At 54.1% G+C, this 26,170-nt stretch overlaps 1 protein-coding gene across 9 annotated transcripts in view; it reads right to left on the bottom strand.

The window, feature by feature from the left end:
* The window catches only part of SLC4A4 (solute carrier family 4 member 4), a 204,010-nt gene that overhangs the window by 142,873 nt on the left and 34,967 nt on the right, over positions 1 to 26,170 (bottom strand). The window contains exon 1 of one of the 9 annotated variants that reach the window (XM_071808334.1): positions 22,945 to 23,268. The exons of the other annotated variants lie outside the window; for them this stretch is intronic. The gene's annotated coding sequence lies outside the window, so the exon portion shown is untranslated. Of the gene's footprint in view, positions 1 to 22,944; positions 23,269 to 26,170 lie in introns of those variants that run through there. 9 annotated transcript variants of the gene reach the window in all.

The following is a 26,170-nucleotide window of genomic DNA, read 5'->3' as shown; positions in this document are numbered from 1 at the left end:
GGGGGCTCTCCTGCGCTCCGTCCGGTGCCCGCTGTTCCTTCATAGAGCTCCTCTCCAGCGCCGCTGCTTTAAGCCGGCCTCACGTAGCTCCAATTCTAACCTTGACAGGACATCGGTGGTGACAGGTGTGACCAAGGTAATCCCAGCTAGAAGCTTTTTTCCTGCTTCCTTTTTCCCCCCTCCTCGCTCTTCCTTCTTTATCTCCCCCCAGCAGAGGCCGTATCGCAGGCAGGGCGAGGCGGGGCTGCCGTGCAGCAGCCCAGAGCCGGGGGACTTCCGGCTTCCTTTCAAGTTCTCCTACAAGACCCCGGCCGCAGAGCCACGCACACGAGCGCACACAAATACACAGACACGCGTTCGAGCCAGCGCTCAGTGCGAGCCCGGGCTTTAGCCGGGCTCTTAATTCCAGCAAAGCACACTTGTCTGTTCTGTTGAGAGGCAAGCTTTGTGTCACATGTTGGCCTTACAGAAATCTGACATACGGGGATTATCCAGAGACCAAGCTACAGTTAAGTCAGACCATCACAGCAGTCATTTATATGTGTCACCCATTCATTCATCCTTTTGGGGACGGATTTTAGTAGTTGCCTTCTTTCCCTCCACCTCTCATCCGCTCCTCTGTGTAGAACAGACTCCCCGTTCTCTGTGTCCGTCAGTCCTGCCATGGCACTGCCCGGAGCCCCCGCCGCTGGATTCCACACACAAAACAAGACCCTGGGTGCTTCCCTCCATCTGCAAACACGCTTTGGACAAGCAAACACAAAACTGGTAAAATAACAGAGAAAAACAAATCTAGCTGTATTGAATAATCTTCTTTCGTATCGCTTAGAGGCTAAGCACACATTTGCTGCTTGTTGCAGGCAAGTGCGGGTAATGATCAAAACCTGACACCTTTCTCACAAGCCCTCACTTTCCCACAGCAGCAACCGCTCTCCCACCCTGGCCGAGTTTTCCTCCACTAACACGTCGCTGGCCTCATCCTTGGCTCCACGTCCACAGCTCAGCTCCCATGAATGAGTCTGAGATACTTCAGATAAGAAAGAACAAAGCGAAACCAGGTCACATTCACAACCACTAACTCACCATACAGAAACAAATGTTTTTCATTTGGATTGTTGGATGGCAGCAAACACTGCAGCTCCACACCCAGCAGAAACCCGTGAGTGTAAGCTCCTGACTAAGTTAGGTCCAGCTCAGACATCTCCAACCCAGCCCACCTCTCCTTCACACGGGCTGTTCCTGCCCACGCTGTCTGCAAGGGACCTGCAAACCGCACCACTGGAAGAATGGATTCCGGAGACCTAAGGAAAGCACCGTTGTCCAAGCAGCTGCTGCCCTGTGCGGAGGGTTGGACGCGTGATACTTGCTGCCAACGAAGCTCACAAAGCCAGCACCCAGGCATGCACACAGAAGCCTTCCCTGAGAGCACGAGTTCTTCATTCAATTATTCAAGGCTATTTATGCATCTGCTCTAGGGCAACAAAAGGGAACATATTTCATGGCTGCTCCTGCCTGTTTGCAACCCTTGTGAAGGCACACCCCAGTTTTTAATTCTTTTTATTCCCCCAAAGCAGCACAGTAGCTGCTTGCTAGGAACACAACTAAAAACATCTGGAACAGATGGGGCTGGATTTCCAGACCAAACACAAACCGCACGCGTTTCATTACTCCGTCAAGTCTGTTCTTACAGTTTCGCACTCAACATGCCCCGGCATTTGCCTTTATTCCCCGAGCACCGGCACATTCGGGCCCCTCAGCACATCTGTACGTGTGCAACCACAGCTGTGCGTGTGCAACCACAGCTCCTGCACAAACACCTGCTTTGCGGCAGATGCAATTTCCACCGCCTGCGAGGAACGCGGTGCTGAAAATGCACCGGGTGCCACCCACCCAGTAAAACCTTCGCTGAAATTGCCCACCGCGGCAACCCTGAGCGTCAGACAGGAGCGCGGGTGCTGCCCGCACCCCCAGAGCCCCAGTGCCACCCTGCACCCCACACTGCAGCGCGCCCTCCCGCATCCCCTGCCGCAAACTGCCCCCTACGCTGCCCAATATCCACGGCAGCGCCCCACCTGTGGGACCCCATGCTTTCCCCACACACTTAGTCAAGCCACTCAAGGCACAAAAGCGCAGTAACGTTCCACGTACAGCTCTGTCGAGCCTTTTGCCTGTTACACTGAGGGCACCTGGCTCCTCGGACCAGAGCTGCGCTTTCAGCGCGGAGGGTCGGGAGAGCGCTCCCGCCGCACCACAAGCCTGACGCTTTCCCCGAAATGCGCGCAGAGCGGATCCGAAGGAGCTGGAGGGTTTAGAGGGCCAGGAATAGAGCGCTGGTGGCCTTGGCACGGCGCCCCGCTCTAATCCGCAGGAGTTAGTGATTAGACTCCCAAGCGCCACCTCCCTTGACTTGGGCTTCTCTGCCCTTCTCAGATTACTGCAGGATTTCTTGGGGCCAAAATCGAGCAAGAAACATCCTTTATGAATTTTGCACAGGGGAAATATTTCAGCCTCCTGGGATTTTTCAAATAACATGAAATGTGAGTTGCAGAAATTAAAAGCAAAATAATAAATCACAAGAAGCAACAGGGAAATCTTCACTTAGGCCCCCAGGGGAAAGCTGGCACAGCCCTGTGGGTGAAGCACGGCAGCAAGAACAGGTGTTCTCAACACCGGGAGGAGAAAGGCACAGGCTGGATACGGGTATCAAAGGGTGGAAATGTTTTCAAGGCCTCTGAACAAAAATGTGACTTAGTTTAAGCTCGTTTCACTAGCTCCTTCCAGTGATGTAAAAGCATAAGACATTGAGACACTTTTTACCTAGACCCACATCCTCATTACTGCTATTCTGCAAGCTTTTAGAAACAAACCTAAAAAAAACAATTAAAAAAATATTGAGTTTCTATTTTCAGGGTCCAGATCTGAGCAAGTCATGTACCCTGACTGAAGATAAGCGAAAAATAAGAGCTGCTTGAGTAATTGGCCTCCCGGGTAGATAATTAGATCTCTACCCAGCACTTGTAGGAGCGACAGTAGGCGTCAGCGGGGCTTTAACGCGAGCCAGCGCCCGCCCGCAGACGGCTCACACCAACACCGCCTGCCCGCTCGGGCAACGCGGCCACCCAGCGCTAACGGCTCCCAGCCTTCGTAACCGAGAAACTTCCGTATAAGGCGGGCAAAGTGAAGGAAACTAATCAGCACAAAGCAGGAGAGAAGATGAAAAGTCTGTTACCCAGCTATTCCAGAACAAGCAGAGCGCAACCTAAGAAACAAGAAAGCAGATTTGCCCCCCAGCTCCATATGACTTTTGAGGTAACAGCATCGATGAACATTGATAGAACAAACCTCACTTAGTTTCTGAAGGAAACTGCTGTGATTCAAGACCAAATTATTTGTGGTAGGTTACAAAAACTGAAGAAAACGCAACATCACACATAACCGACTTAATCTCCTTGTCTCTTCCTCATTTGCTACACTGGTCTGAGGGTCTCTGCCTCGCTCCTCGCATTACAAGTTCCTCCTCTAGGTCCCTTGCTGCAGCACCAACACCTGCAGCGCGTCCCTAAGCGGAGCGCAGCACCAGGCGCCTGGCTCAGCGTCCCGGGGCGGGCGCAGGGAGCCGGGTGCTGCCCCCTCCCGGGGCTCCCGCCGACAGCCGGCCCCTCCAGCGCTTTTTATAACTCCGTGATTTACGGGACGACAGGAGCGAAACCACTGTTTGGCATAAATAAAGCAGAACGGCTCATGTGGCAACGCGAGCTGTTGCACAGAGATACAACTCGCTCAAGTGAATAAACACATAACATAGCTGGGGAGTGAGAAACAAGAGCTATTACCTGCTGATAAGCCTTTACGATTCTGCCCATTTCAAATGCCTTTTGCAATCAGGAAGAAACTCCAAACTCTGGACTGAACAAAGAATAAAAAAACCACAAAAAACCCCAAACGCACACAAACCGGAGCCAGCTCTGTAACTGAAACGGACTGCGTAACGCACAGCCCACGCGAAAGTCAAGTCTGAAGAGCAACCCTTTTGCAATACCCAGGGTACAGAGCGTGTCAGCAGCTCCAGGGAGCAGAGGGGACGGCAGACACGGCGGTCACAGCGCAGCAGCGGCCGAGCGGCAGCCCCGGCACAGGGCTGCGAGGGGCTGGCCAGAGCTGCCCGGCACGGCCCGCTGCGCCGGCCCGGCCCGCGGCTCCGCAGCCGCCGCGCACCAGCCGCCCGCATTCAAACCCAATGGGCCGACCTGTGCCATCTGCCCTGTGACCCTGCGTGAGCAGGGCTGGGGACCTGCAGAGGGCCTGCAACCCCAACCAGGCTGGCACTCTGTGATTCAATAAGCTAAACAGGCTGCAGAGAGAGAGAAAGAACAGGACTTCTCCCGTGCAACCTGAGGCGCATTCAGGTGCTGCAATGACAGTGGCCAAGCGAGCAGGAACCTAGGAAGGAGACCTGATTCTCTCGCATACACAAATGCTTGAATAAACAGTCTTAATATGACCATTTCCTCTTCGCAGGCTTCACGCATCTTGTTTTTCCCACACAATTGCATATGGGCTCTATCACACAGAAAAATGAGCTTCTGACTATACTCAGCATGGTCTGGTTGATGCACTTTTAGAACACATAGCCAGACTGATCTTGGATGCGCTTCCCCCATCACTCTAAACCAGCATTTTCTTACGTGCTTTCTCAGCAAAACTGCACAGTCAGCAGGAGCAGAGAAGGACAGAAGCCCCTGCTTTCTGCAGCAATAACTGGCACTACGAAGTTTTCACATCCAAACACACACCTGGTGTTTGAAGGACTCTGGCCAGGGCAGCGATGCCCCAGGTGCCTGCCGCGCACCGCGCACCGCGCAGGCAGGAAGGCCCAGCTCAGCGCTGCCCTCCCAGCGCTCGTGTCTGGACGGAGAGCACGGTTTCCTCTCTCCAGAGCAACGCCGATCATCTGCTGGGCAGAACCCAGAGGCACCGACGGAAATGCCGGACTGAAACCCGTGAACGCATGCCAGGTGCAGAAGCGCCCTTCTCTCGGACAGCGTGGGGCCCACGGGAGAAGGTTGGCCCACAACCTCAAAGCAGCGTTGCCTGTTCATTTCTTTGGGGCTGTGCTTCACTTTTTGCAGCCCTGGCTCCTATTTTCTAGCTCCCTACGACATGCCAGCACGTGTTGGACCACGACACATGCGACACGGTTCCAGATTATTCGTGCATGCTCAAGTGAGAAAAGGAGGAAGCTTTGCAAGTTTACCATCTTACTACCAACGTGCAAGCAACTGCACGTTCTGGATTACTCGCCTTTTCAAAGGGTGTGTGACAGCTCCGAGGTTTGCTGTCGCTTGCTCGTGTCTCTCAAGCGTGACAGTGACATAAGCCTTTTGTTACCTGACAGTTGCTAAAGGGGCTTTGGAGAAAGCAAGAGCAAAACACAGGGCACGTAAATCATGGAGGCTACGCTCCCTGGCTTCCTCCCTCGAGGTCCCTCCATGAAAGCCCACGCAGGTCAGCGTTCTGACACGCAGGACCAGCCGCTGGCCAGCCCAGCGAGCTCTCCGCAGCGCACGGAGCCCAGGCCAGCCAAGCCAGCCCAGCGAGCTCTCCGCAGCGCACGGAGCCCAGGCCAGCCAAGCCAGCCCAGCGAGCTCTCCGCAGCGCACGGAGCCCAGGCCAGCCAAGCCAGCCCAGCGAGCTCTCCGCAGCGCACGGAGCCCAGGCCAGCCAAGCCAGCCCAGCAAGCTCTCCGCAGCGCACGGAGCCCAGGCCGGCCAAGCCAGCCCAGCGAGCTCTCCGCAGCGCACGGAGCCCAGGCCAGCCAAGCCAGCCCAGCGAGCTCTCCGCAGCGCACGGAGCCCAGGCCGGCCAAGCCAGCCCAGCGAGCTCTCCGCAGCGCACGGAGCCCAGGCCGGCCAAGCCAGCCCAGCGAGCTCTCCGCTGCACACAGAGCCCAGGCCGGCCAAGCACCGCCGCCAGAGCCGCGCTCACCCGGCACCCGTCAGCAGTTAACATGCTCCTCGCAAACAGCTACAAGGCCGCTTTTCACGGAGCATGCTGCTTTTCCACCTCGCTTAAAACCATCCTCATGCTCAGCATGTTCGCGAGAACAAAGCATTTAAATAGACATATTCTCTGCTCAGTGCCTGGGTGTCCCTCAGAAACCTCATTTCTGCAAGGCTGCCCCCGCACCGTTATTTGAGACGGCATTTTCCACGCCTTCGCAGCGCTGCCCGTTCATTCGGCTCCACTATCTGCCCTGTCAGCAGGTCAGGAAGACCTAGAGAAAAGCACAGAACAAGGCCCCGCTACCTCTGGTCCGTCGGGCAGCGGCAGGTGTACAAAGCTCGACAGAGGCCGTTCGCCTGCAATGCCCCAGTTACGTGGCTTTCACCCAGGAAAACGCAGCCCACGCATCCGGTAACACTGTGCCTGCTATTTGGATTACAAAAAGCAGGGTTAGTATTAATGAGACATTTTTTAAAGCTGGGGGGCAACTTACATAGGTCTTGTTTTTTAATAAATTCTCAGTTAAGTTACCCCACTGTTATGTGAAATATTCAACTCTAGAGAAGTGTTCTCAGGGACTGGAATTAAGTCCCATTAGAGGATGTAAACGTGAGTCCCAGTTCTTGACTGGATCTCGTTCTCAAAGCTCTCACAGTCGGGAACACACAGAACTCGGTATCTCGGCTCACAGGCGGAGCCCACGAGAGCGCCCCGCAGGAACCACGGCAAGGCTCCGTCACGTTTATTTTCACAAAGTAAGTTATATCATTTATATTTCGATTTAGATGTCCGACAACTTCAGAACAACTCTTTAACTTGGATACATTTCAGAAATTAAATAACTACTATTAAAAAAAAAGGAACAAATGAAATGAAGCAGCTTCTCTTTGGTTCACAAAGAATCTGGGCTTTACAAAGTGGAGAGGTTGGCCCGTTCAACTCCCACAGTGCCAGCGAGAAAAGTCCTCTCATTAGCACAAACAAGAAAGCAACATCATCACAACAGAGGGAGCTATCGGGAGGGACAAGGAGGAGACTGGCACTGGACCTGGGGCAGGTGGAGCAACAGAAGCCACTGCTTGCTTACGCTTAGATGACCTACCGTAAAATGACACAACTCGATAAAAACTAATCGAGTCAGGTGCCCGGTCGTTCTCATTTCAGCCGTGGAGCCGTGACCTGGGCACAGCCAGCAAGGAGAAGCCACGTTCCACGGCGGCGCTGGTCCCGACACCCTCCTGTCCATCCGCGTGACCGTGGCGGCAGCGCCGGCACCGGCGAGGAGCCCCCCGAAAGGAGTTGAGGATGGCACCTACGGGGGAGCTTCCCGGGCTGACCCCGTGGGAAGCAGAGGTTTCTCACTGCAAATGCTATGAACAGACCTGTCCGGGGCTGACACCAGCCAGCCGGCTTTGTAGCCCTTTTTCGGCAGAGCACGGAATACACATCACCACGTGTTCTCTAGAGGCAGAACGGTGTCAGGCTTCAAACCCACAAGGAGTAGCGGATTTTTCCTAAAAATAATTATTTCAAAACAGCCTGCAGGATCTGGGTTTTTTTGCCATTTATAAACATGACAATGTCACATCCTGCAATATTTTTGCTGTAGTTTCATGCCTTACAGACAACTTTTAACTCAAATACGTTTTTACACATTCAATTGCCTATCCATCCCTAAATACTTTTTTCAGTTTCGCATACTAATAGAAAACAAGAACAGAGATCAATTTTGGCACAAAGAGGTTTTTTAAGCTCCCCACCTGCTTCAAATGATCTGCTTGGACAAACAGGGCTGGCAAATTCTTAGCAGTGGCTCAAGAAGCGGGAGGCGGCAGCAGGGAAGAGCGCGCTCCGGGCGCGGGCGCAACGAGAGGGAACAAGGCTAACGTGGCCAGACGACCGCGAGCCACACGGGGCACGTCTGTCCCGCTTAGAAAATGAGGTAGCGTACAACAGATTTGTAACAGAGTGCACGACTCAAGGCTCCACAAACCTTGGGTGAACCTGCTCCAGAGTGCTGCTTCACGTGAGCGCTCGTGCTCTTCAGGTAAACCCATGTCCATTCAAAACCATCTGCTCTTGGTTCAAGCCTCATGTAAGAGCTCTCCTAAAGAAACCTGTGCCTAAGTGTACTGTGTCCTAAGATCAGGTACCAAGGACTGAGCACCACCTGCAATATTACAAGCATGTATTTTACATCAGCTCAGCACACAACATTAAAATGGGTGCAGACTGTAAAAATATCTAACAGAGAGGGGATCTGCACACGCTTATGTATAAATATACACAGATATATAAACCTAGACAACGCAACAGCAGCTACAGGAAACCTTTCCAGCATCTGCTGAATATTGCCCTCACAGAGCCTCAAAAAGCAAGGTATGGCTCGAACGGACCCGACACAGTGTCTGCTACCTGTACACAAGGATGTCAAAGCGGGTCTGGGCCCTACCGGGCTGCCTTTTCAAAGCAAAAGGTGATGTGAAACGGCAGTTCCTGGGTTTAAGTCCTGTTCCCGTGTAGCACAAGAACAGGCAGGTGTGTACAATGCGGGGTGGGGCAGCACGGCCAGCGCCACCGTTAAACCCAGACCTGGTTTTAACAACCAAGCCCTTTCAACCCCGGCTGCCCAGCAAGGAGGTCCTGCACTCCTCCTCCCGTGGGACTGTTTTGGGGGAAAGTCTCTTCTTCATCACAGTAACCCCCGGTACACTAAATGCACCAGACCAGTTTACATCATCATTTCACTTCTGCAATTATAGCTTGGAGCGTTTTCCCTGCCTTCAGGTTTCATACTCTCAAATCCACAACTCCTAGAGCCACACGTTTTCCTCCCCAGCACCTCCCCAAGTCATTCTAAAAGCATCACAAACCTCTGGAGCACTGACACGACCATCCCGCCAGGCCCGACCAACAGGCGGCGCAGCACCGGACCCGGCACAAAGCTCAGCTGGCAGAGCTCGGCCCCACCAGGGCAGAAAACCGGGCTGGAGAAAACGTTTTGAACACGTCTGAAGCAGCCAAGGGAGCTGATGCACTTTCAGCACTTCAAAGAGTGCAGTCACAGCATTTCTGATCCAGTTCTCGGCGTTCGGAAGCGATGAGCGGTTTCATGATCTGCCAGTTTCAGAAAGGATAGAGCAGAAAGGATATTTTTAACAAGGATGATGTCAGTAATCTGCTCTAACTCTTAACCTTATACAGAGTCATGCGGCAAAACGGAGCAGCGCGGAGCCGCGCCACCCGCGCAGGAGCTCGCAGCGCGTTCATCGCCCAGAGCCCCGTGCAGCCACGGCGTGAGCTGCCAGCGGCGGCCGAGACCTGCAGGGAGCGCGGCCGGGAACAGCACCACCTCAGGGCTTTCTATGAGCGTCCATCTCTGCAAACTTTAACTGTCACTAGATAAAAGACCTTGTAAGATTATGTGATTTCTACAAGTTACTTAGACAAGTTAATCAAAAGAAGGGATGTGAACACATCAGAGAGCGCATCAAAAGGAGCGTGCTCGGAGCTCACAGCTGTAGAACAGGCAGCGGCACCAAATCCAACCGCCAGCGGCACCAAATCCAACCGCCAGCACGCACACATAACCCAGGTGGAGGAATGAAAACCTCTCCCAAAATGAACCGGCAAAGCAAAGCAGCGGGCTGACAGAGGCTGGAGCACCCCGGGTAACCCCATCCTTACTCGAGTGGCCTGGAGCGCTTGTTCAGAAGACGTTATAGCGCCTGTGCCCCGGGGATGAGGCAGGATTTCTGCTGGAGAAGGTCACTGGCAGCGGTCCCAGTGCACACATAAAACGCTAATTTAATAACAGTCAATCAGAACTAATGCAGACCTGATAGCCAGAAAAGCAAACAGCCAATTTTCAACCTAAGTGCCCTGTTTGCCTTCACCAACTGCAATGGGGTGGAAAAAAGACAAAACCGAACACGGGAAAAAAACCCACACAGAAACACAATAGCGACGCAAGTGTGCTGAAGATGAAGAAACAACATTTCCAGAAAGAAGAGCAGAGAGCAATGCAAACCGAAGCTATTTTAAAGCCACCTGAGAACGAACTGAAATACAGCACGTCAGCCGCAGCCCGCAGCACCGCGCACCCCGGGCTGCTCCGCCTCGGCAGGGCGCCAAGCCCCCCACGCCAGCACCCCGAGGCGGCGGGTCCCTTACAACGACACCCACGAGGACCACTGGGCTGGAACGGGACTGCGAGTGACAGCTCCTTCGCGCGTGGCCACAGCCGATGCGGGACCCTGTTCAAGGACAGCAGTCTACGGGGCACTCTGCAAGGACGGACCCGGCCTCAAGGCAGGTCCATCTTTTGAAGCACCCTGCATTGTGCCTTCGGGGAGCTGCCTTCTTCGTGCTGTTGGGACAGAACCAGGTGTGATCGATTCCCAGATATCACTAATCAGAATAATGCTTACACACAGAGCAACCTTTCTACCACTCAAAATTTGATGTCATGATGTCAGACGGGCAGGTATCTACGCGCTTTTGCCAGTATTATCAGACAAAGAAAATAACAATCATGGGGTACCAAGGGCCACGGGGACAAAAGACAGTCCAGGGATTACGGTGTGTCACAACGACCTGCGTCACAGCAGAACCCAGCTGATAGAGCCACGAGAGCCACACATCGCAGTGACCCGTTCAGTGCCCAGAGCTCTACACGGCGCCCGCGCACAGCAGACCAAGCCCGTGACCTTTCAGCCCGGACCTGTAGACCATCAATTAGCCATGAATAAAAGTCTGGCCCACACCGCGCAGGGACACCTGATTTGCTGCGGTTAGGCTGCATTAGTCATCGAACAAGCGATACGGGTTGTTCTGCCACCAGGACACCAACTTCCACAGAAGGAACATGACACGGCATAAAAGCAGATTGGTATAAGCAGACAACGCATGATCCTGCATAAGGTCAACCCATTTAGAAATGTTCAACTCACTTCACCAGCACCATCAGCTTGCTACTGGATTGGCGTTTTCCTTCATGGGAAAGTCATGCTCTTAATTTGGTTCTAAGTGCCCTAAAGCTGAATTTACTGCATCTTCCAACCACAGCCAAACGCACAGAACTGAACTGCTGAGCAGGCAGCTCCCAAGTTTTAACAAGACTGTCCTCTAGACAACATCCATCCAAGGGCAGCCCCAAACAGACTTACTCATAATGAGCCTAAAACAGCCTGAGAACAAAACCATAACCACAGCTGAAGAGCAGCTTCTTGCTTCTCACAAGCTCCTTCAGGGTGACCCCTGCCACGGCAAAGCCTGGCAGCAGCGCAATGCTGACCAGCGGCACTGCCGCACAGTCCTGGGTCCTCCACCGTCACCCGAGAACTGGTGTCATGACTCATCAGCTTGTCCAGAGCACCAAGCAGGTTTCTGGAAAAGACAATATTGCTATAGCACAGGTATTTCCTTCAGATGTCGTCTGAAAAACCTCATCCGCTCTAGGAACGGACTTTGAAAACATTTTTTCTTCTAGATAGAGACAGCCTAAAAAACGAGTGCATTTGAACGTTCCTTTAGCAAAGAGAGGCGACTGGGGCTCCTCTGACCCCGTAGCACCCGCACCGCCCTCGAGGCTGTCACCAGAACGAGCTGCTGTCCCCGCGCCAGCACCCGGCTCCGTCCGACCGCAGCAGCGCGCAGGGACCAGGCCACGCACACGGACCCAGACGTGCCCGAGCGCTCCTGGACAGACCTCCCAGGCCACGTGGAACAGCCTCTGGATAAGGCGTTCAAGCCATGGCATTTCACCACGAGCAAGACAGGGAAAAATATTTTATGGTTCCCTCATTCTCTTCCTTTGCAGAGTTCAGGAAGAGACGGTAAGAGTTTCTACTTCTGCTTTATCAACCATAAACTCAAAACCATATCGAGGAGCCAAAATTAACAGGAACACCCTCCACGTGATGCACGTGCAGGTCAGTTTTAAGCAGAGCACTGGTATTAGTGTGCGGTGCCCAGAGTCAGCTTACACAGGTTAACAGGCCCGGAACTGGACAACACCGTCTGATCTAAAGCACAACGGACCAGGCTCACTTGCTCATCTCCATCACCCGCTGTTCTGCTTTCATCCTCTTTTTCACTTGCTGCTGCTTAAAAACCCAAAGGCAGATGTTCTTCAGGGAGAAACCTCAGGGAAACAGCTTTTTAAACCAGGCCCCAAACACTTTTTTTGCTTTGCTAACATGTACTCATAGAAGTACGGAAGGCTAAAGTGACTTCTACACTCTTCTTCAGGCTGGCAAAGGCAACAAAATGTTTTACTGGCCTACTGATAAAAAAAGGAGAGAGAGACATCAGAGATCACAGTATCACAGTATGTTTGGGATTGGAAGGGACCTCAAAAGATCATCCAGTCCAATCCCCCTGCTGGAGCAGGAACGCCCAGGTGAGGTCGCACAGGAATGTGTCCAGACGGGTTTGAATGTCTCCAGGGAAGGAGACTCCACAACCTCCCTGGGCAGCCTGGGCCAGGCTCTGACACCCTCACTGAGAAGAAGTTCTTTCTCAAATTTCAGTGGAACCTCTTGTGTTCCAGCTTGATCCCATTGCCCCTTGTCCTATCATTGTTTGCCACTGAGAAGAGCCTGACTCCATCCTCGTGGCATTCACCCTTTATATATTGAGAGAGTTGTGCAGCCTGCATCACCTGGCCTGCCCGAGCCGCTCCCGTTCACCCCAACTCAACAGAAGGCTCCTGCGCCCAGAGCCGTCCGCGCCTGCACACCTCACCGGCCGTCTCCAACCAGAGACCTCCAGGACATAGAGGGTGCACCCATGCCCCGTTCCAGTTAACCTTCAACGGACTGGGATACAACGCTGTCTTTTGTCCTTTTGGCAATAAGCAAAAGAGATCAAGGCAGTGCCTGGTGACCTGGTCCCAGACGCCTTGCCCATCAGCAGCAGGCACTTCGTTAACTGCAGCCGCCGGTCACTGAACCCCGCTTGTAAACCCCCCCGTCACCAGGCATTTCTCAGAGACACCTGCGAACAAAGAGCTGCTTTGTGCCCAGCGCCTAACTGCAACAGGGCTGTTTAAAGGTAAAAGGAAAAGAGCCTACAGGAATATCAAACCCCAGTTATCTGCACCCATTATCTTGCACTTTTTTATTACTCAGTAGAACGATTGGTCCGGGAACAGAGCCAGAGAAGTTGGGCTGATAGCGCAGTTCAAGACTTCACAGACATTACTGAGAATTTCCAAGTAAGGGTCACATCCCGAAGTGCCATGACCTGACGTGAAGAACGGTGGTGACCTTCAGTGAGCTACGACTCCAGCCTCCCCAGCAAACACCAACCTGTTCGTAACACTAAGCGTCACGGTATGAGGAATACTTAATGCAAGGGTGTCTTATTCATCATCTAGAATTAAAAAGGCAGAAACAGGTTCAAGAAAGATCACTTGATTTATAGAAAAATACCTACAGAAACGTTTAGAGTTGACGGAAACCTCAAGCGCTCCCACATTTCTGTGCCGCTGAAGCTTCGGGGGACATTCAGGTTCCTTGCCATGAGATATATTTTGAGCACAATGAACATAAGTTGGTTTTGCAAGGCTTTTTAATAAATTAAGTTGTATACCTAATGTTCACTGAACTGCATTGGCTCTGGGCTCTTCTAAGCTTGATCTTTAATTTCAGTAATTATTTTAAAAGCTGGAGACATGATCACCCTTTATTCAGTGCCTGGAGAGGATTCTGACACTGTAAGATATAGCTGGGATCACCATGGAGTTGTTCCGCAGCATATTCTCTTTCAACAAAAATTATACATTACTTTTCTGGCAAAGAGGAAAGAGGAGTGACCCAAACAAAACTTACAAAATAGGGAGTTCTTCCTTTTGCAGTAATTCCTGCTGTTTCACCGTCTAATTCATCAGTCCGGAGTGTCTGTCCCAGGCTAACCTCCTGCACAACGACCGCAACACCCCCGTCCCGCAGCGCGCCCGAGCAGCCCACGCCCGCGGGGCCCGGGCCCGCTCTCCGCCTCCACGCGGGCAGGCGCGCGCTGAGCTTCCCAGCACTGTACGACGGAAAATTCAAGACCCACCACAAAGCCCAGCAGACGCAGCTTCTCCTTCTCGCCACTGGACACCAGCAAGGCCAGACGTACAAGGAGTACAGCAGCAGAAGCCACAAGGCAGGCTTTGAGCAGGCTTACGGCAAGGATGCTCCCTGTGCACAGCACAGGGCTGCGAGCCAGCCACGCTCCGAGCCATCGGGTCGCCCAAGCCACGCGCAGACCTGCGCTTCGGGAGGAACGGTGACACGGCCGGGGACGGGACAGGGCCGCCCTGCCGCCGCAGCACACCCGCACAGCCGCCCTCCCGCGCTGTCGGTCACGCACCCCAGCGACACAAGCCACCTACTGAACTTCACTGGGCATTCAGCCGTCGTTCTGTATTCCAGCCTTAGCTAAATCTACTTCAAATGGATCTTACATCTCCATCCACACAACACAGCGTTTAAAAGAGCACTTTCTCTTTTGGAACGGATCTATTTCCAGTATAAGTGTTTCTCAAAACTTTAATTCTTTCTACACTTTTATGAGCTATCCATGGCAGATGAATACACTGGTCAAAGAAGGTATTTTCCAAATTCAAAACATAAAGAAGGGCACATACTCACCTCCTCTTCTACCAAGCTGACTAAAAGCATTCTGTGTCTGACATGAGAGCATCTTCAGGACTGAGCTTTACTCTAGCGGATGTAAAAATCCACTCCTCCAGGCAGGGCTGGGTGTGAAGGAGCCACCCGAGGGTCACGGAGAGCGTTCAGAGCTCGTGTGACACCGGAGGCCTAAGCTGTGGGAGACACGCTTTCCTTCTACAGTCCCAACCGCAGCTTTTTGGTATATAAAATGGCCAATTACCGTTCACAAAAACGAAGAAAATGCCAAATGCTATTTCTTCCTGAGTGAGAAAAGCATTTACACAGTTATGGGAAAACCTTAGCATATATCACATTCCTGTAGAAGATGTACTTGCTCTTAGGCAAGAACCATCTTCTCTTTCCAGGCACATTCCGGTGATGTATGTGGCAGCAACAGACCGGAGGCATACGCCCCGTCTGAGACGGAAAGCACCGTACTCAACACTCCGCTAACAACAGCTGTCTACTCAGGACATCCAGCAAAACCAGCAGCGCGCTCCGACGGGGCTGCGGTGAACTCTGGCTCCGAGCACCACCTCCCCACCACCCCGAGCCCTATCAAAGATGCACTGAAGACTTTGCACTGGTCCTCAACTGATTTCCAACCCCACCCCACCAGCAGCTTGCGTTTGTAATCCAGACTTTGTTCCGGCACCCCCGAGGCCCCCGCTCGATCAATTCCCCACTGGTACTATCTCAGTCCACCCTCTCCTGTTCGTACCAGGGGAGCTGCTCGCACCGGGCTCAGCCAGCACGGCTCCATCGGTTCAACCGCTTCAGGGCCACAAGTCACCGGTGCTCAAGTGCTTTGTGCGATTAAGGAAAAGCCCCACACATGAATGGTAACAGAGGTGCCGGAGTCAGAGCCCGCTGTACCTCCCCGGCAACGTAAACCATGTCACACTCCGACGGCACAGCTCCGCACTTCCGAGCCTTACGCACTGATGCGGATGCTTTCTGCGCTCCAGCTCTATCTATCTCAGGGCGTCTGGAGCCCACCTGTCACCAGCATGGCCAGGGATCTGGCACCACGTCCACATCTGCGCTTCACCCAGGACACGGCTCCTCAGACTTGCTTTTATAACTCACGGACAGCAGCCTGCCAGATCATGAGCTGTAGAGAATTCACGTGGAATCACCGCAGGACCCTTCCACGCTGCCCTGCCGTGCCATCGAGGCTTCGGAACCAGGCTTCGCTGGGACACAGGAGAACAAGCGCCCATCTATTTTCTCATTACAATTATTGTTTCTGCCTAGAAAGATACCCAGGCCGGCCCGCTGAACAGAGCTACTGTTCTCAGCTTGTGCTGCCTGTCCGCTGAATGCGGGGACTGTCCCTTGTGGAAATGATATCACACGATTCAAATTCAACGAGACTTTGGCTGACACCCACTTCATAAGCACAGATTTTGCCAACTATGAGACCTAAAAAAACTTGCCTGTACAATTCCCATATATGAGAAATACACTTGCATTAAACTCCAGTGCAACAAAGCTGGTTTAATACAGTCAAACGCTACTTTTCCTTGAGCTACTGAGCAACTATTTCCCAACCTCATTCCAAACAGAGTCATATTTGGCAACCTTGAAAGATCTTTACACTTACGTGTAAGGGTTGACAACGTATCTGAAGTGTTGTATAGTCACAAGTACAATAAAAACAGTTAACTTTTGCAACCCTCTGTTCAAGGTTAAGAGTTGAAATTAGAGACTGGTATCAGTCAGCCTTCAATAAGTGATTAAAACTAAGTAAAAGCATAAGAAACCTGAAAGCAGAAATGCTGTATTCTTCAAATTGCACATACCATAGAAAAAGATGGGCAAATTCTGTTTCTGCACTTACTAAACAAAATAGACCACGAAAACTTCAATAAAAACCATTACTTGCCATGCAGGACTCCAGTTACCACCTTTGACTTAGGATTATACATCAGCACAACCATCAAAATCAGAGTCTGCACGTTCTGGTCAGAAAGCAGTAGCTGAAAAAGATACAATATACCAGAGGAGTTGCATTTAAGTGGGGGGAAGAAAAACTTGCACATGCAAACCCACCAGGATTTCTGATGCAGGAGCAGCTCCCAGGATAACTTGTAAAATAGAGTAAAAAATAATAAAACAAATCCAATCTGTATTGGGGAGCAATCGCATCGGATTCTGGGTGGTTTCACTAATCCCACGGATCAGCAGCAGCCACCTTGCACAAGTCAAACCCCAGAGGACCGGACACCAGGTACCATCCCAGCACGGCCCAGAGCTGCGAGCACGGCTTTCGGGACACAGCCCCCGGTGCCCATAGCCTGGCACATCCCCACCACCCACTGCCGGACACCAGGTACCATCCCAGCACGGCCCAGAGCTGCGAGCACGGCTTTCGGGACACAGCCCCCAGTGCCCATAGCCTGGCACATCCCCAACACCCACTGCCGGACACCAGGTACCATCCCAGCACGGCCCAGAGCTGCGAGCACGGCTTTCGGGACACAGCCCCCGGTGCCCATAGCCTGGCACATCCCCACCACCCACTGCCGGACACCAGGTACCATCCCAGCACGGCCCAGAGCTGCGAGCACGGCTTTCGGGACACAGCCCCCAGTGCCCATAGCCTGGCACATCCCCACCACCCACTGCCGGACACCAGGTACCATCCCAGCACGGCCCAGAGCTGCGAGCACGGCTTTCGGGACACAGCCCCCAGTGCCCATAGCCTGGCACATCCCCACCACCCACTGCCGGACACCAGGTACCATCCCAGCACGGCCCAGAGCTGCGAGCACGGCTTTCGGGACACAGCCCCCAGTGCCCATAGCCTGGCACATCCCCACCACCCACTGCCGGACACCAGGTACCATCCCAGCACGGCCCAGAGCTGCGAGCACGGCTTTCGGGACACAGCCCCCAGTGCCCATAGCCTGGCACATCCCCACCACCCACTGCCGGACACCAGGTACCATCCCAGCACGGCCCAGAGCTGCGAGCACGGCTTTCGGGACACAGCCCCCAGTGCCCATAGCCTGGCACATCCCCACCACCCACTGCCGGACACCAGGTACCATCCCAGCACGGCCCAGAGCTGCGAGCACGGCTTTCGGGACACAGCCCCCGGTGCCCATAGCCTGGCACATCCCCACCACCCACTGCCGGACACCAGGTACCATCCCAGCACGGCCCAGAGCTGCGAGCACGGCTTTCGGGACACAGCCCCCGGCGCCCATAGCCTGGCACATCCCCACCACCCACTGCCGGACACCAGGTACCATCCCAGCACGGCCCAGAGCTGCGAGCACGGCTTTCGGGACACAGCCCCCGGCGCCCATAGCCTGGCACATCCCCACCACCCACTGCCGGACACCAGGTACCATCCCAGCACGGCCCAGAGCTGCGAGCACGGCTTTCGGGACACAGCCCCCAGTGCCCATAGCCTGGCACATCCCCAACACCCACTGCCGGACACCAGGTACCATCCCAGCACGGCCCAGAGCTGCGAGCACGGCTTTCGGGACACAGCCCCCGGCGCCCATAGCCTGGCACATCCCCAACACCCACTGCCGGACACCACTGCTCAAATGGAGCAGAACTACCCATGTTCAGAACCACTCCAAAGAAAAACAGCAGCAAGGAGTTCTGTAGCTAGTAGAAGTGAAAATAGCGGAGTAAAGGAAACAGCAGCCCTCGAAACACGTCTAAAACGAGCAGCTATGGCCAGGCCTGCTCCAGCTCACGCAGAAATGCAATCTGTTTTGGTCTCTGGCTTTTCCCCTCTGGAACTCGGGGAAAGCACTCACTATGCACTGCACCTGGTTTACAAGGCGAGAACATGATATCATTCATCAGGCCCCGTCCATGCTCCCAAAACACAACTCAACGCCAAGAACTGACATGGAGGTCTCTCCAGTTCTCTGCTGTTTCTCCCATAAAACTAACGCAAACTCTCCCCAATGATAACTGTGTTAACTTTGAGAGTTACTTATTTGAAAAACAAATAATTGCGAGAGTAATTCCAAGATGTTTCTGTCTCTTCTTCTCAGTTAATGTAATTAGGCAATTAAAAATCCAGAGGACGAACAATACCATGGGTCGTCCTGGTTCGGCAGGTCACCCCAGAGCCAAGGGACAACGTGCACCCTCCCAGCCCCCAAAGGGCTGGTGGGCTCTCAGGCAACATTCACCTGGACTGGTCCAAGACTACAGGTACATGGTCCTCCACTAAATGGTTTCATTTCATAGGAGGTATCTTCTTGATAACTCGTGTCATACGGCAATTTTCAAAGCTCGACAGTTAACTCCACAGTATCTTTGAGCTCGATCTCCGTGCAAGCTCTGACCCGACAGCCGCTGGTCCACACTGAGTCACGGGGGCCAGAGGGAGGCCGCACGGGCCTGCCCGGCAGGGACTGCAGCACACACGTAACTAAGCAGGCTTCCAGTTCTGTAGTTTTTCACTGAAGCCACACGCCGTTTCATCACCCAATTATGGGTGCCATAATTGTCCCCAGCACTGTCCAAGAGCAATAAAAAGCATTCCTGCCACAAACTGCACACAATTCTGAGCAGACTGAGTAGAAACGAGATGCTACAGCAACTCAAAGTTCAAGGGCAGGGGGAGGAAGCACTGCTTTGAATGGCAGTGGGACTTCACCACAACCTCGATTACTTTATTACTGTATTTTCATTTCAAGTCGCACAGTGAAACACACTGAAGAGAAAGACATCTGCCTCCCCACTCAGGTTCTGTTGCTTGCAGGAGCACAAAGAGCAGCTCTCCTTCCCCGAGGTCGCAGGACGGCACCGAGACGCGCTCTGTCAATATGAGCTGGAACCTGCTGTTACCGCCTTTCTAAAGAGCACTCCCTTTTGAGCCCTCTAAATGGACTAGAGGCTGGAAGCAGCTAATTGACTTAGAACCGGAGAACATGACAGTAGTTATCAGAACCTTTTTAATTTGCTCAAAGAAAGCGTTCCAACTCGAAGTCTAATGCACACAGAAAACACGTGCAAGGCGGGTCACTGGAGCATGACAAGGATGCTATCTCACAAAGCAATCAAGACGCTTTTACCAGGGCCACAGGAGAGACAACCTGATCCCACAGCAGAGTTCCAGCACCGAGCACCCCGTCTTCAACGAGGCGTCTTTAAACCCCGCCTAAAGTCCTCCAGTGTGCTCAGCCTGTTAGAAGGAATTAGAGTGCAACCAGTAAAAGCTATGCTATTTTTGATAGGGACACGTACTCTGCAGTACAGTAATAGGGAAAAAAACGGGGTATTTTTTAAAATCAGATGAGTGGTAAATGCATGCTAACAGACCACGTGCAGGCACACGGGAGCAGCCCCTTGTGAACCCAAGGAATGAGCACTTTCACACGGCGGCTGCTTCACCAACACCTCGCCTTGCGATGGGCTCTCTCTGGCTGAGCACCATCTCTAAGAACCGCTACCTGAGCATCGCCACTCGCAAACTTAGCGGCATAAAAATAAACACACGTCTTCCCTTTACCCTTCCACACTGCAATTTTCATTCACAGCCTTGCCCAAAACTCCTTCAGGCTTGTTTATCATGGCTCTTCAAGGTGGCTGCTAAAAATCCTTCAGACAAGCACAACGGCTTCTCCACCGCTGCTGCAGAATACTTGTGCAAGAACACTTGTGCAAGAACACTTGTGCGGCGAGCAAGGCGCCCTCTCTCATAAGCAGGCAGATCAGAAAACAAAAGGAGTTACGGATTTTCCCTCCTCACAGGGATATTTTTCTCTGCACTGCCCTTGTGCACCAGTTCAACATTCTGTTATCAACCTAAGACATCAGGAACTGAAGCGTTTGCCCTACACTGACAGTGGGACTGTGAAAGCACATGAAAGTTCCCCTATAGAACTCCCTTGAACAACTTATTGTGAGGAATACCACAATACAACACTATTACCTGAGGGTGTTTTATGACTGCAGAGAAGTTTCAAGATCTAAAATAACAGCATGCAAGTTTAAAAGAAAGATCTTCAGAGTTACGAGTTGCAGAAACAAGCAGCCGGGCCCTGCTGGGAGGTTTGTTCCTCGCGGTCCGCGGCAGCAGCCGGCGGCAGCGCCCCGAGCCGCCAGCTCCGGGGCCGCCAGCTCCGGGGGCCCGGGAAACACAGCCTGGAGCAGCCTCTGCCCTCAAGTGCAGCCACTGCTTCTACACGTGAAACTCACACTGGGCAGGAACAGAGCACAACTGACACGCAAATCCCGCCCATGTTGGTTTCTTTGGAAATGTCCAGGTTTGGTTTTACCCCACATTCGCATTTGACGGGGCGAGGGGGAATCACAGAGCAGCATCACTGCAGACTGTACTAATGTTTGCCCTTCAGAGGATACTGACACTCACGGGCAGGTGAGTTACTGAGGACTAACATCACCAGCTCAAACGAAGCCTTGCAAAACCAAACTCTAACCTCTTCTGAGACATCCAAGTCCCTAGGAAAGGTCTTTCAGCACTTGCTTCAGCACTGAACGACAGACCAGGACACAGACTATTACCAACGGGTTGGTTCACACGCACAAGCATGGGAACAAGCACACGTACAGATGCAAACAATCACATTTAATCATTCTGCATATTGAGTGGTAACTACTACAACAAAATTAAGTCTATCACAAAACAGTTGCTGGGGTTTCAGAGCCTTAAGTAGGGATTTGGGTCAGGTTTGTTTTTCTCGGGGCAGGGGGCATCTCTGTACCTCACTTTTAATGCTCAAAAAATTGCCTTCTGATTATTAACCAAAATAAGAACCAGGCGTATTTCTGCTGACTATCACATCTCCAATCACTAAGTAGCAAATTCTATTCCCACACACAATACACAGCTCTTCACATTTTCTTAAACCCTGCTAGCCAAGTTTCTTCCTTTCAAAAGGAAAAAAAAAAGTAGAACATGTACATTTCGGGACTAACCAGCGGCTATGTAGCTTCAGCCGCTACGCAGCGAGCAGCCTCAGCACAAAGTCATTTTTAGATGCAAAGTAAACTGCGCCTCCCCGAAAGAAAAGCGCGAGCACCTACGTGCCGTGCGCCCTTCTCCCGTGGAGCTGTAACGCGGGTCGTGCCCCGGGCCCTGCCCCCCGGCTCGGCCCCTGCCCCCTGCCCGGCGCCGCGCAGAGCGCTCGCTGCGCACAAACCCGCGGCTCGGCCCCTGCCCCCTGCCCTGCGCCGCGCAGAGCGCTCGCTGCGCACAGACCCGCGGCTCGGCCCCTGCCCCCTGCCCCCCTGCCCGGCGCCGCGCAGAGCGCTCGCTGCGCACAGACCCGCGGCTCGGCCCCTGCCCCCTGCCCCCCTGCCCGGCACCGCGCAGAGCGCTCGCTGCGCACAGACCCGCGGCTCGGCCCCTGCCCCCCTGCTCCCTGCCCCGCGCCGCGCAGAGCGCTCGCTGCGCACAGACCCGCGGCTCGGCCCCTGCCCTGCGCCGCGCAGAGCGCTCGCTGCGCACAGACCCGCGGCTCGGCCCCTGCCCCCTGCCCTGCGCCGCGCAGAGCGCTCGCTGCGCACAGACCCGCGGCTCGGCCCGCGGCGCGAACGGGCGCTCGGGCAGCAATTGCAAGCACAAAGCCCGCGCCTCTTTCAGTCGTGCAGCACCGGGAAAGCCTCCCGAATACAAGAACTACAGGGATGCGCTTCTAACGACGGGGAAATACATCAATTATTAACGTTGTCTGAAAAGAAAAAACACACGGGTATGCGAACAAAGGCTGATTAACTCTCGTTTCCACGTTCGCTCCGGACGGCAGCGCCGAGCAGGAAGCTCACAACAGGGAACACAAAAGGCAAGGAGCTCGTCTCAGCTGGGAAAATATCCCCATGCGGCCACTACCAGGTGGAACATTAACAACTCCAGAGGAAATAGAATTTCCTCGAACCGGGTGCTGCTGACAATTTACTAAACTAAAGAGAAATTGAAACCATACAAAAACTTTTCAAACTCGGTGAAGCGTTTTTAAAGTTACCACCAAGCACCAGATAAGGACGCTTATCGGGACAAGCTCTATTTTTAAGCTGTATGAAAGAAAATCGAGGCGGGGGGGCGGGAAACGTACTTCCCCCCGAAAGCTGGCGGTACTTCACCCCGGCGGCCGCCACGCCAGGCGGAGCGGCTGGACTCCCGGCCCGGCCGGGAACGCGGACAGACCGCCGCGGGCGCGGATGCTCAGCCGAGCACCCGTGAAGGAGCCGAAGGCACCGGCGGGCGGCCGGGCAGGTGACTCGGGGCCCCCGCTGACCCTCCCGCTCCCCGGCCCCCCGGCCCGCTCACCTCCGGGGCTCGGGCTTGCGGCGTTCCTCCAGCTTGGCGGCGGGCGGGGGCTGCGGGGCAGCCGGCGAGCAGCGGGCGGGGGACGCGGACCAGTCGGGGAGCAGCGGGCTGGGCGCGGCGGCTTCAGCAGGCGGTGCGGGGCATGGCTGCCCGCCCGCACAATGTATATACACCTGTTTATCCGTCTATATATCTATGTATGCGCGCACCCTCGCCTGCCTGCCTCGCTACCCGCTGGCGCCGGTCTGCCCCGGGGAGCGCAGCGCCCGCCAGAAGCCCCCACGGCCGGGCGGCGGCAGCCAGGAGCGGCTCTGCTGGCGGCGCCCGCCCCGGCCCGCATTTAAAGCCGCCCGCAGGCTCGGACGTCCCCTCGCCCGCTCCCATCCCGTCCCATCCCAGCCCCCGCTCCCCTCCCCGGGAGCTCGGCCGCCGCTCGGCGTCACGGGGCCCCGGGGCGGGGAGACCGGAGGAGGAGCCTGCGGGGGCCGGGGCTGCTGGGGCTCCGGGCTCGCCCGCTGTCCCCGCCCCGCTGCCCGGCACCGGCCGCCCCGAGCCCCGCCGAGGCAGGTGCTTCGCGGGCCGGTGCGTCGGGGAGACACGGCCGGCGGCTCCCGGGCGCGGAGGGACGACAAGGAAGGCCCGCGGAGGGTTTGCCAGGTGTCCCCGTGGGAACCGCACCGGCCCGCCCGCCGCACCGGGGGCTGAGGGCGCGCTCCCCAACAGCCGAGTCACCTTTTTTCCGTCAGGTCTGCACTCGCTGGCCGGCTTTTTATAGCTACCTCTCCAGCCACCGCAGGCAAACGGCGCCTCCCCGGCTCCCCTGCTCCGCAGCCCAGGCCATGCCCAGCACGGACGCTTGCACCGGGACGCGGAGGGACGGCCCCGCGGGCCAGCGCGAGCGGGGTTCCCGCGCGGCTCAGCGCAGACTGCGGCCCCGCACCGGGCACACCGTGCTCCCGCGGCACCAGCCCCGCCTGTGCTAACACCACAGCGGTAGCACCTTCGACCAAACAAAATACTACAGAGCAAGAAAAACCAACAAAAAAACCCAGGAAAAAGCACAGAAAACATCAGTTAATTATAATTTTGCACAGAAATAACAGCTCAGGTGGTGCTCCTCCTCATCTTCTTGCACGACAAGGCTCACCTGTCACCAATTATTTACAGGACAGTCGTTGCTGTCCACATGCGTAGCTTAGTTCCCGTTTCTCACACACTCTGCTCCTGACCACCTGCCCTTCCAGAGCTCTTCCCAGGCTGGTATCTGAGGAGAGCACCAACACCAACACGCACAACGTCGTGCAGCAGGCTGGGGCTCTTGTGCCCAGCTCGACTGTCCAGGTCAGGGTCACAAGACACACAAAATACTTTCAAACAACAGGACTCTGCAAACAGCTCACAAGGAACACGGCAGAGCAGCGATCCATCCAGAGAAAGGACATGGATGCCCGAGGGAACAAAGGTGACTATTGTACGCAGGTCTGTGGAGGAAAAGCTCCACTTCTTCAGCAAGGTTTAGGGTTACCCACACGGCAACTGCCTCTTCAGCTACTCAACTGCCAAGCTCCACTTCTGTCACCCGGCCAAATTCTGTATTAGGGAACAATAACGTGCAACCCTTTCTACAGGCACAAAAAAGGAGCAGCACCAGAAACCACAGCGCTCGCAGACGGGGGGGACGGCGCTGCAGGAGTGACCTCCCCGCAGAGCCCCCTCCCCTTCTGCCGCCGTCACCTCCGCGCCTCCCCAGCCCCGGGCACGGGGAGCTGCCCTCACCTGCTGTCCCCTCATCTCTTTGTGCTCGTGAAACACCTCAGAGCTACACTCTGGACAAAATTGGTCAGGAGTTGGGCTCCTCTGCTTCCTCTAATAAATCACATGCCTTAAGTCCCTGTTGTTAAATAATTGGTGGGTTTCCAGTGTGACACTGACAGCATAGCAATGACTTTCATCACTTAGAGCTATATTTCATTTGAACTAAGGCAGTCCCCATAAAAGCAGAACACTAAATCAGTTGAGAAGCTTGGTACAGTCAACTAACCCAGATAACTACACACCTACCCCTCTTCCAAAGACGGACGCAGCGCTCAGGATCAAGGACTGCTCTCTTCATGGTTTAATGACGTTCTGGTTAGTTCATACTTTCAACTTCACTTGTATTTATAAATCAACTGGGAAGCTCTTGAAGGAAAACATATGAGCTCCTTCAGAAAATCGCTGTTGCTTCTTGCCACTTTGACAACTAATGGGGGTTCCGGGATCCCTCCCAAGCGTTCGGATTCCGCAGTGAAAGCATCTCTTGGATGCTCCTCAGCAGCTGGCTCCTAGCTCGCTACTTCAGTAACGCATCTAAATAACTCCCATACCGATTCCATTTGCTCACAATTCATTCTAACTCAAACCACTGTCATCCTAAACCTATGCATTTCATTTTCCACCTAATAAATGTTTTTACATTAGGATGCATGATTTTAAGTCTGTCTTTAAATATACCATCACTACACATCATGATCTAAAACCCTACCAAAATCACTTCCAGGAGTCCTTAAATCGAGAGCCAGGGCAGTTATCTCAGCCAAGTTTGACAGTCAGCGAACCTCGCATACAGAAAATGCCTAAGTGACGTGACCTGGCAACCCTGTCATTGTGACTGACAAAATAAAACCCATCAGCAGGAGCCGACTCGTCCGACACGCCGCATACATGTACTTCGGCGTGACTTACACACCTGGGCCACACAGTCCCTCTAAAAAAATTATCCAGTCACTTCCAGTACTCTTCTGTTGGATGTAACATACAGAGATCAGCTCGTCACTCAGGACCCAAAGCCCGCTAACTTTCCACTCACAGAACGGCTGCTGAAGACACAGCTTTGCTGGGGCAGTCTCTGGCTGTCCTTGAGTCCCTTGGCTTCAGCTGGGTGCCCGACTCAGAGGACAGAGGGGTGCCAGCGGGCTCCCCGAACACCAGCCCCCGGCTCCACCAGCGCGACGGGCCCTGCCTCGGCACTCGCGCACGTCAGCGCTCTGCTTCCTCGGCCGGCGCGCGCTCCTCCTGCGCGTCCCACCGGGTATTTAGTGACAGCTTTTGGCACGTATACGGCTAAAGAGAACAGCCCAAGTTGAGACCATAAGGACTACAGAACAAACACACACGCTCAGCCGAATGGGTAGGGCAAAACTGCCCCGCTGGCCCGTTATTCCATAAATACATCTCGCAGCGTTTC

This window comes from Patagioenas fasciata, chromosome 4, assembly GCF_037038585.1.
Source record: "Patagioenas fasciata isolate bPatFas1 chromosome 4, bPatFas1.hap1, whole genome shotgun sequence".
In the NCBI taxonomy this organism is placed as follows: Eukaryota; Metazoa; Chordata; class Aves; order Columbiformes; family Columbidae; genus Patagioenas; species Patagioenas fasciata.
The sequence above is the reverse complement of the archived record's forward strand: the minus strand, read 5'-3'. Positions and strand labels throughout refer to the sequence as shown.